Consider the following 16,772-nt stretch of genomic DNA (forward strand, 5'->3'; position numbering starts at 1 on the left):
ACAAGCAATCATTACTGACCATGGGAGCCATTTTCGAAACGTCATGATGACTGAGCTTACAAGCCAGCTTGGTTTGCGCCACGATAGCTCTACTCCTTATTATCCGCAAGCCAACGGTTTGGTTGAGTCAATCAACAAAGTTCTAGTCATCATGATTCGACGGATCATTGGTATCCATCGAACGAATTGGCACAACATGTTATTTTCGGCGCTATGGGCATATCGAACTTCAGTGAAAAATTCAACAGGGTTCACTCCTTTCCAGCTAGTTTATGGCTTGGAAGCTGTGTTACCCATTGAATGCGAAATCCCATCACTTCAAATGGCTGTCGAATTACTTCCAGCTACTTCCGAAGAGGAGAAACGGTTATTATACTTGGCTAAATTAGATGAGACTCGACGTGACGCTACATTAGCTATCGAGACTCACGCGAAACGAATGAAAGCTCAGTATGATAAAAATGTAACCCCTCGAAGTTTTTCGGAAGGAGACCTAGTACTATTATATGATCAAGCTAACGATAAGCTAGGTGCCGGAAAATTCGTTCCCATGTGGCATGGGCCCTACATTGTAAAGCGAAAGCTAGCAAAAGGGGCTTATGAGCTAGTTGACTTTGATGGGGACTCTTTGGGTAAACCCAGAAATGGACTTTACCTAAAGAGGTATTATGCTTAAATGATGGGTATGGAGAAATTTTTAGATAGGTTAGATTTTCTTTCTAGCTAGCAAGTGTGTTAGTTTAGTCAGTGTGCTTAGCTTAGAGAGTGTGGTTTTTCGTCGTTATTCTGGCTTATCTTGGTTTTACTCTTGATATTGCAGATGTCGACGCCTCTCCAAACATACATTGGATTTGCTGATGGTGCTTGTCGTAGTACACGGAATATCTCTTCCGCAGCTTGGGTTATCTATTCGCCCTCTGACGAGTTAGTTTCTATGCATGGGGTAAGCCTCGGTCAAACAACGAACAACATTGCAGAATACAGTGCAGTGATTGAATTATTATCCGAATCTATTTCATTTGGAATTCGACGTTTGATAGTGAGGTTAGATTCTGAACTTGTTGTATTACAGCTTAATAGAGTTTATGCCATTAGAAATCCTGTGTTATTAAGGTTGTTTTTGAGAGTGCGTCTCTTGGAACGTGAATTTGATTACATTGAATATCAACATATTCCAAGGTCTTTGAATACATTAGCAGATGCAATTGCTTCTCGAATGTTGGACAGACATTTACAATAATCATGCAAGTAAATTTAAAAACATTTCATCACATATGTTAAACAGGATAAGCCGGTAATAGTGATATATATAGATAGAAGTGTGTCAAAAAGATATACATCGTCTTCGATCATAGGTTGAAAACACCTTATGATCGGCAAAATGATAGTACAAAAAGTCAAAATGTCACATGTGACTACAAAAGTGACTAGTCAATCACTGGTGGTGCTCTCTGTATGACACCACTGCGCGGGCTACCTTACGCAAAAATCTCCTAAACGGTCCAGGGACCGCGACTACGAAGCGCTGAAGCCTGGTAGGAATGTCGTCCATAGTAGTCTCAGGTATATCTGCCGTGAGACGCTCTAGATCATGCTCCAACTCAGCTAGTACTTCTGCAGCCGCGTCCTGTGGGGCCGGTACCGGTGCAGCTGGATGTAGTCTATCAAAAGGCCGGAGGTTGGCTGGACGCTGTGGACCAACATCTGCATTTTGAAAATTTTACTATTAGTTTTGAGACGATATATATGAAAAATAAAAAAAATACATAATTAGAAAACTTGTGAAAAATAAAGTACCTCTGTCATCCCATTGTTCTCCCTGTGGAAGAACCATGTCCGGATCACCTCGAAAGTCCACTCCGGCATACGGAAAGTCCTGTATCGAAAAAACCTGGTCCTCTAACCAGTGAAAGTAACTATCTGAGAATCGAACCACTGTCGCGCCCTCGTCAGGATGCCGGGCCATCACCGCAACCCATCGTATCAGCTTTGGCTCCCGAGGACCCAAGATATCAACAGTGAGTTGCTGAGGGATCAGCATTGGAACTCTCTCCAAGGCAAAGCTCACGACTAGAGGCCCATATCCAAAAGTCTTTAGTCGTCCGTTCTTTGCCTTGGTCAGTTGGCTCTTCATATGAGCCGACACAGCTTCACACCAGTTGAAAATGGTGCCTTGGTAACAGTCAATTGCCATCCGCATTTGGGATCCGGAAGCAATGTGTAAAGCGGCCGCGCCGCAAATTCTGGTAACCGTGAACGCTATGACTTTGAGTTCACGCAGAGTGATGTGTTTTATCTCTATGCCTTTCAAATGGTGAGCCCCAGGTGTGCACCACTCGTCGCGGAGACTATCAAGGGATTGGCCACCCGGCCTAGTCCCCGCAAGACTGAGTTGCTCGCCTCTGTTCGGCAAGCCAGTGAGAAAGTATACATCCGAGGGCTCTATCTCGAGCTGGTGCCCTCCTATGTAAAAGCATTGTTCTTGAACGTTCCATCGCTCAACCAGCCATTCCAAGAATCTTACCTGGCCCCTCATGCCCGGTATGGTCCAATATTTGTATAATCCGCATGCTCTTAGGGCATCCAGGGAAGGTTGATGATTTATTGCAGCTTCATCATTCTCTACATGCTCTCTTTCTCTCCAATCTAACATGGTTAATGCCCTGCACATCAGAAATAGTCATTAGAAATTGATTTGGGAATTTTTAGATAGTTTTTTGAGGGGGTTGGGGTTTTGAAATGCGCGTTTCACGGAAGACGCACCCCGACTTTACAGCACAGGGCGCCCGGACGCGGCTGCCATGAAGGCGGGCTGCGTCTTCCGACCGTTTTCCTCTGTAGGAAAAAGTCGGGGGACGCGGGTCACCCGAAGGGCACCCGCGTCCGCCGAGAGGCGCATTCCAAAACCAAAACCCCCCCAAAAAATGAAACTAAGACCTAAAAATTAATTCTAAACGGATAGAAATGCAGAGTAGGATGTGTAAAATACCTGGATAAGACGGCGTTCAATTCCGACGGTCGGATTTTCCGCAGCGACCACGGGAAGTTTCTTGTCAAAAGCTCCTTTTTCAACCTCAACAGTCAAACGGTAAAAATGACATGGTAAAAAGTCTTTTTATAGGTTTTTTGGATGAATTAGTTCATTTTTTACCATGAAAAGATGTTTTTCGATGTATTTTTGCCTATTTTAAACAGGTATGAGTAATGTGTTGCTTTTGTGCAGGACAAAGGGATTTCGAGGGAAATTGTCATTTTTTCACAAACAAAAATATCAGAGTCATCTTTAAGCCCTTTTCTGACTCCTAAAACATGAAAAGATCGCCGAGCGTTTCTTTTACACTCGTTAAAACGGAATTAAAAGACGGTCCCCTTTTAGCTCTTTTCTGACCGCAAAATCAGGAAAAGATTGCCGGGTTTTTGTCGTTTCAAACTCGATAAGGAAATAAAACGACGTGTCCTTGATCGCTTTTTACTTTTCAGGTCAACGACACTATTATGAAAGTACTCCTTGGTCGCAAGATCAAGCGGTTCCCCCAGGTATTATTTTATACTTTTTCGGGCTTGAGGGACACAAATGTACGAAAAAGTTCAACGTGGAGTCTCCTTTAGTTTTTTCAGACTCTCTAAAATTGAAAAACGCCGAGTTTCTCCTATACTGGGCTCGTTAAACTTTTACAGTAGAGGACCTGTTCAATTACAAACAGGAACGAACCACTCCTTCCTAGGGTTCGAATTTAAACTAGGTTGGACTCGTCCGAAGGATGAGCTTATAATCAAGCATATGTTATCCTCCTCAAGCTTGTTAAAAATAAAGAGGTACTTGCCAGAAATGGTGGGGGAAAAGAGAGAAAAATGAACCTATTTGTCACCTTTTGTCTCAAAAGAAACTTTATTACCACTCTTGAACACGACACTTTTTCATTCACCTGGGTTGGGAAATCTTTTACCTCACAGTTGACCAAACCACTTTGAAAGTCTTTAACCGGGTTCCGAGGATTAACTTTGAGTTATTCGTCACCAAGCCATCTGTCGTGTCGTTATGTGTTCAAGAGGTCTGCAAGCAAAACTTTCATCTGCAAAATACTTGTCATCCATTTGACCATCCCTGAGTCAGTCCTTACAGCAACATTTCTTCAACTTGAACAATGATTTCGTGTTGTGGGCTTGCCTGCAACGGGTCGCTTTCTATCGACATCGACACATTATCTAGAAAGATGACTTAGGAATCGACAGTACCTTGAAGTCTGCATGCATCAATGGCAGGTTTCTCGCCTTTGACGTCAGTTTACATCATTGACTTTCGATCAAAGGATTCCGTGAAGTGTTCGACATCAAAACATCTATTCACATTTCACGGGTTGTGCTTGGTACTTTGAGAACCATTGACATTACTGGTGGTCTCTCTCACGCTTGTTAACAGTTTACATCATCGACTGGTAATCAAGTGGTTTCTACCATGTTCGACATCAAATCATTTAATCACATGGCTAGAATCGTACCAATTCGGGAAGTAGAAGTGAAGACCCTGGATCTAGTTTCTACCATCCAGGCTGCGAGGAGTTTTGTATTCATTATCTATGTAGACTAATCATAAACAGATGGCTGCGTCCATACTGTGTCTACAAAAGTCTATAAAAATGATGTACTGCAAGATCATTCCTGTATCAGAGTAGTTAGTCCATTAGTTAAAGTTTTGAATCTGAGTATGGGAATGCCTACCTCAGTGATGATATAATCTTATACATGTATTTTGTGTTGAAAATTGCAGGTTCCAACCAGGTCATCCACAAGACAATCCTTGAAATGATAAAGCGCTTCACCCTTCCTAGAATTACAAACCCTAATCTATTCCAGGCTTCGCACTTTAGGGGGCAATCTGTTACACTAAAAAATGTCACCATGACTATTTACAGTTAGTATGGCTCAATCAACAGTCATGCTACCCTCTTAGGCAAGTCTTATGCCTCTGTTATCCATCTCAAACTCAAAAAGAGAGAAAGTCTTGTAAAAAATGTGTTTATCTCTGGGGACGCAGGTTCTCTCAAGCCTTACCTGCGGGGACACTCACAATGTTCACAAAAGCTGCGTCCTTGGACGCTCTGTATGTTAAGGGACAGGTGCGTCCTTCTGTAAAAGGCAAAATGCGCAAGTTTCATCTTAAAAAAGTTACTTGTGATTACTTCTAGAACTTTCTAGAGGTCGGTTTGATGAAATGGATGCGCCTCCAGTTGGTTCATGTATCCCTATTAAGGAGGAACTTATCCCATCAATAAGGGAGCTATCCCACCCAAAGAGGGGGATTATCCCATTGATGGTGGACCTGAATAACCTCTTTACAACACTATAAATAAAGGCATTGGGCCAGAAGGAGGGGAGGTTGGAGCTATACATTTTCTTTGGGTAAATGCTGCAGGAATTAGGACTCCCATTTAGAACCTTGTGAGGAGAGATTGTCTTTGCTTGATTCTACTTGGAAGTGGGTGAGCTTTGTCAAAGTAGAGGAAAACCCTTCATGGACCCTGGGAGGAACTTGCACAACACCAAGGCCAGGTTGTAAGAGTTTCTTTGTTTCGTTATTAATACAAACTGGTTTATTTTTCTCAATAGCTTGTGTTAATGAGTTATTTCATGTGTTCCTTGGTCTGCATGTTGAATATATGTTTTATTATATGAAATGCAAGTGCTCGGTAATTGTTTGATTGTTTGTGGTTGCAGGAATTGATGTGAAGGAGGAGCTCATCCGGATCGGCAATGACGGACTACAACAACAGCGTTTTGGAATAAGGTAAGCCTAAACACTTGTAGTTTTCATGTTTTAAAAGGTATATTTAGAGAAAGATCACTCCATTTTGTCTTGTTTGTCGCTAGAGAGTTTAGACTCCTAGGGAGGTCAGTTGTGTCCGCACAAACGACTTTTTCCGCCACGACACTCCCTGAGCTCCAAATTCAGTCAGAGGCCACTCCTAAAGAAAAATTGTAGCAGTTGGCAGATGCATTCTGAGAATCAAAGGCACATGTGGATAAAATTCATTTCGATCTACAACTCTGAATTACTGAGCTTCAATTGAAGCTACAACCCACCACACCACTAGAGATCTGAAAGCATCACGAGGCTTCCATCAGAATCGATAGGGCAAAGCTCAATGTTGTAGTCAAGGTGTCTAGCTAGTTGTTTGAATGAACTCTATAACTATGGGGTTCGTTGCAAGAGGACCCACAGGTGAAGAAGATCGAATTTCCCATTCAGATTAAGTAGCTGCAGTATGATGAGATAAAGGAAACAACACACACCTTAGCCCATGTGCAATGGTTTGCCCAATTGAAAGGGGACATCCTTGCAAGAACAAATCGAGGAGTTGCGGAAGAAGATGCAGATGATCATTGCACAAATGTAGCCATGGGAAGAAGAAGCAAAGCATCTCTCACAGACCATGGAAGGCACACTTAAGAGTATGCATCAGACACAACGAACTATTGGTTTAGTAGCAGAAGGACCAACTACAGAAAATATGGTCAAAGAAGTTTGACAGATAACCATTCAATGCACGAAGGCTCTTCAATGAGTGAAGTCTTTGTTCAACAGCCTAGAATCAAAGATCTACAGTGTACCAAAGGAGTGACTCAAGGAAGGGTGACATAATTGTGTTGGGGGCCTATTGGGATGAGGTTACGTGGATAAAATTCTATTAAAATATTGTAAGTCACCGCATTTTGAGGAGCGGAGCATGAGTAGTGCATGATCTAAGTGGATCTTTAGGAACACACACAGGACAAGGAGGACTCAGGGATGCCCAAAAATCAAAGTCATCGGAATGACTTCAACCTAGGACCAAATCGTAGATCTCGTTGTCCTAATTGTGGAGGTGTGAATGGTTCGGTAAATCGAGCTTGTATGCAAAAGATAGAGCTCTTCAAAGTTTGACATGACAAGGGAAAAAGTGGGGCCCATAGTGTGCCACATGGCATCCCAGTAAGCGAGTGGGACCCACATGGCAGTGATGAGCCCCATAAATGGGTATTTATATGGGCTCATTTTGCCTCCTAACATAGTTAAATCAACCATTATCTTAGCTTATTGCATTTTTTTTATTATATTTATGCTTATGGACTGAGTTGAGTTAGTTATGATGCCATGTGGTCTAATATGTGGTTAATGGAGATTTTTGTTGAATTTTGAAGACAAAGTCAAAGATTCAATGAACAATTGGCTGCAATAATTCAAAGTGGAAAAAGGAGAGGATTTATAGGAGGGAATCCCCCTCATTTATTACTCCCCACTTCGAATTCCCCATCATGTAGCTCAGAGCGCAAGCAACCAATTCAATGCACTAAGAGGCAGCTGAGCAAGTGGAGGATAACTGATGTTTATCCTTAGTTTTGGGAGCCAAGCCTCCCTGATTTTAAAGAAGCTGTTGGGAGCTTCAGTTGTATAAGTAGAGAGGCCTAGGGCCTCACTAGGGTCAAATTTTTGTTTTGTTTTTGCTATTGTAAAACTCTGCTCAACTTCGAGCTTACTTTTGTGGCCAATTTCATGTAATCCTATTACTGTTTTGATAATAAAGATGAGATCCTTTTTGAGCTAGCACTGAGTTACCTCAGAGGGCTGAAGCTCTTGGGTTAGGGCCCAATCCAAGCAGCCAAGCTCCTCTTTGTTTGTATTTATATGCTTTGTTTCAGTTTATGGATTAGTTGTTGTTAGATGAATTTCTTTCTTGGTTAAGAATAGGTTGTTTTTTATGGTTTAGTAGTTTGCTTTCATTTGTGTTTTCTATAGAAGGTTCAGCAGTGATAGAAAGAAGATTCAAAAGGATAGCAATAGTGCCTTGGCCTGTTTTCCTCTCTTTGGGACTATGAATTGAGGAAAAGACCCTCTTGTTGCCCCAAAAACATAGATTTTCCTTCTCCATAGGATTTCTAGTGTTTGCAAGTGTGTTAGAAGGTTAATTCTTTTCTTTAGATCTCTTCCACCATGCTTATTTCCATATTTTCAATAAGTCTTTTTCCATGCTTTCTTTTCTCGTAGCATTGCTCAACATTCACTTCCATGGATCATAGTTTAGAGTAGCTTGATGCAAAATTCTGTTTTTTAGATGTACTCACTTCCTTGCTTTCTTGATCTTATTGGTTGACTGTCAGTTCTTTTGCAGCAATTCTCTCCTCACAGCAGGTCAGCCAATCAACCATCACATTCTTTCTTTGATCCATGCACTACAGGTTGCCCAAAGTTCACCTCAAGTCTACCTTAGTTTTCTGCATTTTTCCATAGGACTTCTTCCTCTCTCCCAATCATCTTTCCCTCTCCTAGTGATTCTTGGTGCACCCTAGGCACCCTAACACATCATTCCAACCTTCACCTACCTTTTCCACCCACTGTCACACCCTAAAAACCTTAAAAAATGCTCTCATCATCCTCCTGTAGACCTCCCGTAGACCTCATGTAGATCCCTTGTGTCCTCCTTTAGATTTTCCTGTAGGCTTTCTTTTGAAGGCTGAGTGTGGAAAAAGCCTCTAGAAGGCCACTCGAGACCTCCTAGGACCAATCTACACCATCCTACATCCCCACAAATCCCAAAGTCGCCCTTCAATACCACCTATTCACTTCCACCTTCACACACAATAAAATACATGCCTGTCAATTTCACATAAAAATACAAAAAGATGTTTTTTGCTCATTTACTTCTAGAAATCGCGTGAGTAGATGTTGTTTCCTTCCTTGAGTAGGTAATGGCATTCATTTCATGGTTTTCATAGTGCTTTCTACCAAAGTAGGATTAGTTGGTTAAGTAGGGTTTGCTAGGTTTACTTTACATTTCAGTCTTTTTCCTTTCTACAATTCGAGTAGCCTCTGTAGAGTAAGCTTTCCTTTCTTTCATCACATATAGATCTTCTTTTGGAATCCATAGAAGTTGGCTTGAGCTCCTAGTGATCTTGCGCCAACTGACCAAGTGATAGCCTGCAGTAAGAACTAGTACTTGTGCATACAACACCGTCGCTTCCAAGTTTGTTACAAACTACTGGGTTGATAAGAGTAAAGTAGGCAGCCCAGGAGTTGTAGCATTATTGCTGCAATACTGGTGCTCACCACTTTTTGGTACCGTTGCCAGGGAAGTGTCAAAGTATTTTGTGATTACTGCTTTCTTCTATTTTCTATCGCAACATTCTGCTAAATAGTTTATTTCAGCAAAAGTAGAATAGTCATTTCTTTCAGCTTTTGCATTTCCTTGCTTTTCTTTTCAATTTTGCAAATTTCATTTCAACAAGAGTAGGCTAGTCATTTCTTTCAAGTTCTACATTTCCTTGCTTTCCTTTTCAATTCTGCAAATTTCATTTCAGCAAGTTCATTTCAGTTAGTTGCAATTTGTTTTGTTCAATCCATTTCAATTTTGCAGGTACAATCAGTGTGAAAAAAAAAAAACCAACCAAAAATATTTCCTTTCATGCCTTGTAGGAATAGAGATAATTTAAGAAAATTCTTGCCAAACACCCACACTAGCTCCCACAGCCGACCTTCTCTCTTCTTGGGTGGCAGTGATCAAGAAGAACCTTTAGGTGAACAACCAGAGATATTTGAAGAACCTATAGGGGAAGAAGAAGAAGAAAACATCCCTCTTGAGCCAATGGCTGAAAACAAAAATGCTAGGGGGAATGGAGAGAGAATAGAGGGTACCTTTCCCATTAGGGAGACCAATGGGGACACCAAAATGAAGAATATAAGCCCTTCAACCCTACCTCACTTCCATGGTTTGACTACAGAAGATCCTGACATCTTTATGTTTGAGTATGTTGTTATCTGTCGAACCTATGACTATGCAGAAGATGAGAAAAAGTTGAAACTATTTCCTTCTACTCTCAAGGATGCATCTTTGCGCTGGTTCATGGGATTACCTGGCAATAACATCACAACTTGGGCTCAGATGTAGTAGGGCTTTAATGAAAAGTATCGAGACTATTATAGGTCAAAAGATACCAAAGAAGAAATCTTCTGAATGACCATGGGAAGTCATGAATCCTTGGAAGATTATGAAGAGAGGTTCCAGCTCAGTTACAAAAGGGCCTGGTGTACACTTGACCCTAAATCTATGAAGTTGGTTTTGCTCAGGGGAGTTCCAGAACACCTTCTAAACACCCTCCATCTACTAGCCAGGGGAGACATCTACCAACTGCCCTGTCAGGACATAAATAATGTCTTTAGAAACCATTCTAGAGCAGCCCGAAAGAAAGGTAGGGGGAGTCAACCCATAGCCAATACCTCTTCCTCTAGCTCATCCATTAGATGAGAAATTGGAAACATGCTGGAAGACTTCAAGAGTGAGATGCCACAGACTCTTTCCATGCAAATGGACACCTTACATACCAAAAGAAAGCAAGAGGAAGCAGAGAGGGCTTTGGCCATTTTTATCCTAGATGCACCAGGAGGAATCCTAGAAACGAATGTCCACTGAACTCTATAGAGGTTTGTTCAGTATGTGAAAAAGATCATTCTACAAATAAGTGCCCTTCCTTGCTTGGACTTAAAGTTGTATACCAAGGGGCCGAAGGAGCCACTGAACCACTCTATTTCATGAACCAAAGGAGACTGCATGCACCTAGACCATACCAGCAGACAATGCAAGGGACATCTCAGGCATACTAACACCCCAACCAAGTCACTTCCATAACTTCTTGGTGACCTCCTGCTCATCCTTCCTAGTCCACGCCTCCTCCTTGGTCCTTCCCATCTCAATATCATGCCCAACTAGCTGCTCATTCATTTCAGTCCTATGTTCAGCCGCAACCTCAGTGGAATGCATCTCATCAGGGGTGGAGGCCTCAGTACAACTCTCCTCCCGCTCTTTTGCCTCCACCACCTGCACAACCACAACCACTACCTTCTGCTCCACCAAGGCAACCCCAAATTCCTGCCCAGCCACACCCTAACCTAAACAACATACATGCTCAGCAAGTATATAGTGGGGAACCATCATGCCCAACTTATGCTGTGGAGATTTAGGAGATTAGCTTACGATATGGGAGGGTTCTCCCAGATAGCCAGCCTCCACCTAGGGAGGTTGAGGATGATAAAGAGGAAAGTGAACCGAAAAAAAATCCACCCTTTCCTGAGAGACTATCCATGACAGTCCAGCCTACCCCAGAAGAAAGTGAACTCTTGGGAGAACTAAAATAGTTATGTGTGAAGATACCACTTCTCCAAGCCATAAAAGATGTGCCTATCTACAATAGGTTGATCAAATAGAAGTGCTTTGAGCATCCAGGAAGGTGCAAGAGATATTCCCCAACCATCAATGTCATAGGACAACTATCTGACCTGATGTTGGGGCAAGTAATCTGTCCAAAATATCTAGACCCTAAAAACCCAGTAGTTGATGTCCACATCAATGGCACCATAATCCCACATACCTTGATTGAACTGGGAGCTACCATTAATGTGATGACAAAGGACATAATGCTCAAACTTAACCTCCAAGGCTCCTTGAGGAAGACCATGATAGTACTGCAGCTAGCAGACCGCTCCACCATGACCCCTGAAGGGATTGTGGAAGATGTGATGGTCTCCATTGATTCTTGGGAGTACCCTGCTGATTTCTTAGTTCTCTAGCCGAAGGCAAAGCTCACTGGGTATCCTCTCATCCTGGGAAGACCCTGGTTGGCTATTGTCGATGCCTACATCAGCTGTCGAGCTGGGAACATGACCATAAAGAACAGGCATATGTCCAAGTAGTTAATCCTATACCCTCCTGCCCAACCCTTGCTAGAACATGATCTACCTCTCTGGTTGGAGGAGGAGGATGAGGATGAGGTCTATTCTGCACCACTTTGTGCATTAGAAACTGCCATGGGGGGGAAACTGCAAGATGAGGATGATATGATTGAAAATTTGATTTAGAATCCACCCCCAGTGTCTTAGAGAGACCCAAAACAACCCCTCAACTGATCTTTGTGTGGCTAACCCAACCTCTCTTCGTGTTAAGAATATAGAGTTCGGCCCAAAAAGAACCTTGAAAATCAATCCATCCCTATCCACTTCCCAGGAGAAGGAGTTGTGCAGCTTATTGAGAAATCATTTAAATGTCTTTGCCTGTAATTGTAAGGAGATGAAGGGAGTACACCCTTTAGTATGTACTCATCATATATACATTAAGGAAGATTGCAAACCAGTTAGGCAGCCTCAAAGGAAGATGAATTCAACACTTAAAGACATTGTTAAGGAAGAATTGCAAAAATTGCTTGATGCGGGATTCATCTACACCATCTCTGATAGTGAATGGGTCTCTCCTTTGGTGCTAGTTCCAAAGAAAAATGGAAAGTGGAGAATCTGTGTCAACTATCGAGAATTGAACAAAGCCACTAAAAGAGACCATTTTCCTTTACCGTTCATAGATCAAGTGCTAGATGGTCTAGCGGGGAAAAAGTTTTTCTGCTTCCTAGATGGGTTCAGCGGGTACAATCAGATTCAAATCAGCCCGGAAAACCAAGATAATACCACTTTCACTTGTCCTTGGGGTACCTTTGCATACCGGGTCCTTCCTTTTGGTTTGTGCAACACTCCAGCCACTTTCCAAAGAGTGGTATTGAGTATATTTTCTGAACCGGTTCATGATGCAATGGAAATATATATGGATGATTTTACTCCTTATGGTTCTGACTTTCAGGAAGCTTTATCTAACCTAGGAAAATTTCTAGACAAGTGTATTGAGATGAACCTATCCCTCAGTCTGGAAAAATGCAAATTTTTGATGACTGAAGGGACCGTGTTAGGTCATGCAATATCTTAACAAGGACTACAGGTGGACCCCAACAAGATTGCCATCATCCAAAGGGTCCCACCTCCTCAAAAGGTAAGAGATGTCAGAAGTTTCCTAGGCTTAGCTCGATATTACCAAAGACTCATTGAAGATTTCAGTAAGCTAGCCTCTCCTTTGTTTGGCCTTTTAGGCAAAGATGTTGAGTTCATATGGTCTAAAAACTGTCAAGAAGCCCTAGATACCTTCAAGGGCAAGTTAGTAACTGCCCTAATTCTCAGAGTCCCAAACTGGGCCCTACCCTTTCACATTCACAGATGCCTCAAACAAAGAAATAGGAGTACCCTTAGGAAAAATTGATGAAAAGTTACCTTATGCCATATACTTTATAAGAAAAAAATTGTTGAAGGCAAAGTTAAATTACACAGTGACCGAGAAGGAACTCCTAGTTGTTGTGCATTCCTTAAACAAATTCAAACATTATATTGCAAGCTATCAAACCTTCGTGCACACTGATCATGCTGCAATTAGATATTTGATGAACAAACTAGATGTAAATGCTCGCATTATTAGATGGTTGCTTTTACTACAGCAGTTTGATCTAACCACTTTTGATAAGCCTGGTAAAGAAAATGTTGTTGCTCACTTTTCGTCTAGAGTAAATTTGCCTACAGGTGAAGAAGGAATGGTAGATGACCAAATGCCAAATGGACATCTATTTTCTATTTCAGTACTCTCTCCATGGTTTGTTGATATAGCAAACTACTTGGTTTCAACACAGTTTCCACCACACCTGTCCTCAAAAGAGAAGAGCAAGATAGTAAGGAAAAGTGCCCCTTTCACCTGGATTGGGGGTAATCTCTTCAAACTTGGCCCAAATCAGATCTTGAGAAGATGTGTCAGGGAGGAGGAAGTCTTTGACATTCTCTTGACCTGTCATGACGGGCCTTGTGGAGGTCATTTTGCAGCAAAGAGAATTGCCTTCAAAATATTGCAAGCAGGCTACTATTGGCCCACTCTTCATCAAGATGTGAGGAGATACACCAGCCAATGTGATTGGTGTCAAAGGATGGGGAAACCTACTCCAAAGGATGAGATGCCCATGCAACCTCAAGTGACCTTTGAGCCATTTGAGAAGTGGGGCATGGACTTTGTGGGTCCTATCAACCCTCCTTTAAGATAGAAACAATACATCATTGTGTGCACCGATTACCTGACAAAGTGGGCAGAAACCAAAGAAATCAAAGCAAAAATAGAGGAAAAATTAGCTGAGTTTTTAAGAGAAAACATATTCTACAAGTTCGGGTATCCAAGAGAATTGGTCACAGACCAAGGCAGTCAGTTCACTTCCCATTTGATTAAAGACCTGCTCACAAATCATAAAATCAAGCATAGGACTTCCATCCCTTACCATCCACAAGTCAATGGGCAGGTGGAAGTCACTAACAGAGCTTTGGAAGGAATTCTAACCAAGGTAGTGAGCAACAGCAAAAAAGACTGGGCGAATAGATTAGTTGAGGCCACCTGGGCCTACAAAACAACATGGAAGACCACTACAGGGTTCATACCCTATGAACTGGTCTATGGGAAGAAGGCTTTACTGTCAATAGAATTTGAATTCAATACACTAAGAATGGCAGTTCAGCTGGACCTAGACCTCAACCATGCACAGAAGGAAAGGTTATTCCAGCTCAATGGATTGGATGAACAAAGATTGCAGGCCCTTCTCCACACAGAGGTAGTTCAGCTTCAGAGAAAGATATGGCATGACAAAAAAAATCAAGGAGAAGCAATTCAAAGAAGGAGATTGGGCACTGCTCTATGATTCAAGGTATAAAGACTTCAAAGGAAAGCTGAGGAAAAGATGGCTGGAACCCTACACTATGGAAAAATGAAATGACAATGGTTCAGTCCTGATCATAACCATTGATGATGAAGCCATCCCCATGCTTGTCAATGGACATCAGTTGAAAATTTACAAGAAGCCCCTCTCCAAGCGAGAGTTCATTGAATATTTGAATAAGACAGTGATGGTAGTGGAGCATGTCTTAGCCTCCACTCCACCCACTCACTAAAGGAAAAGAAAAAAGAAAAAATAAGGACTCAAGTGAAAACCTCCATGAGGCACTTGAAGTCCCATCATTGGGTTGAAAACCTCTCTTGAGGCGGCCCAGTGATGTAAAAAAAAAAAAAAAGAGAATAAGAACCCTGACTGAAAACCTCCCTTAGAGGCGCCCAGGGTAGGCAATTAGGGTGAAAACCTCCTTGAGGCGCCCTAGTTGTTTTCAAAAAAAAAAAAAAGAGAAAAAAGAAAAAGAAAACTGAATTTTAATGTGCATTGCAGGTTTGTAGGAGGACCACAGAGAGCAAGAGGAGATGCCACAGAGCCCTGACATTCACACCAGCACCTATTTCATCTCCTCCACACTCTTCTCCATCATTTCTGACCTTTCTTCCACCCCACTATGTTTTTTTTGGAAACTGTGTGTTCTACAAGAGGCTCTGTGTTTTCTACAGGAGGCTCCTATAGGAATTACAGAGAGCCAGAAATGGTTCCAAAAAGCAGTTTGAGGGGCTGGGAAGCTTCATGAAGAACATATAAACCCTCCTACAGCTATCAACTTGCCTTGCCATCCATTCCACACCTGCATCACATCATCATGATCATTTCTCTCCTTCCTATCCCAGAAAAACATAAGAAAAATTGTTTTTAGTAAAAAGAGAAGAAAAAACAAAAATAAGAAAGGAAGCAGCACCTCAAATCTTAGCTGTAGCTTACCTATTACCTTTCCATCTCCATCAACATCACTAGCATCATCCTCACAACCCACATCATAGAAATAAGCTGAAATTTCAAGGGGAGAAGCAGCTACAGGAGCTCCTGTAGGAATTCCTATAGCAACTGATCCCATTAAAACCAAGCCACAACAGCAAAATAAGTGCAACCATGAGGGTTGAAGGAGACATCTGAAGCTTAGATCAAGCTAGAGGATACCTACACAAGAGAAACAACCACACATCAAAAAGAAGAGAGCATGCAACAAGGGAAACACAAGCATGCAGCAGTAGAAGGAGCCAAAACACCTCACAGCACATACATTTGACTCACAGGTAAGTGACTAACCCGCTCCTCTGTTTGCATTTGTGTAATTGAAAGATATGCATGAGTAACGAGATGGTTGAGGTTGAATGAGGAAAAGGTGGCCAGTTAACTTGGCCACCTTCATCTAGTTGACTGCACTCATCCGAAGATGTCACCCACATGTGTGCATAGTCAACTCAGAGAAAGATACCAAGGACAGGTAGTGGAGGGTATGTAAAATCTGATGCAATAATGAGAGGTGATTGCGGGAAGGAACCATGATGACAAGGCAAGTGGGGACCAATGGTCCAAATATGGCCAATGTACATTTTTGCCAGCTCACCCCATCACCGGAAATATCTAAAAGAAGTAATAAGTACTCCTCCTCAAGCACTCTCACCATCTTTTCCTTCATTCTCTCCTTGTAAAATTAGCTACAACAAACACCTTTTCACCCCACAACCTCGAAACCATAATTTTCAATCGATCTCACCAATCCTCCTGCTCTTGGCATTGTCTACAGAAGCACTTACAGGTTCTACAGGAGCTCCTACAGGCAATTCTACAAGAGGGGGAGTGAGCTATTTTTAAGAAGAAAACACAGGTTTTTTGCTCGATTTCGGGCTTGAGGAGGTAGGTTCCATGTATACCCACCTTGATTATCAGCATATACAAGAAATGATATCATTTTAAGGAGGAATTGAGTCTATAGAAGAAGAGGAATTACATAAAAAATTTCTACCTGTTTTTAGAAAAAAACACAGTTTTCCTCTGTTTTCCTGTTTCTTCAAAATTATTGTCTCCATCTCTACATTTGGTGTTCAAAAGGGGTATAAGCACAATGACAGGAGGATTCATGAGGAAGGAGCCCACTAATTCCACCAAGCTCCATCAACATCCCCAAGTAGTGTCCATATTCACAAAGGCAAATTGGATGAACTTTTTTGAGA

This window comes from Pinus tabuliformis, chromosome 3_2 (assembly GCF_031772625.1).
Source record: "Pinus tabuliformis cultivar Carrire ecotype Pingquan chromosome 3_2, CPIR1, whole genome shotgun sequence".
NCBI lineage: Eukaryota > Viridiplantae > Streptophyta > Pinopsida > Pinales > Pinaceae > Pinus > Pinus tabuliformis.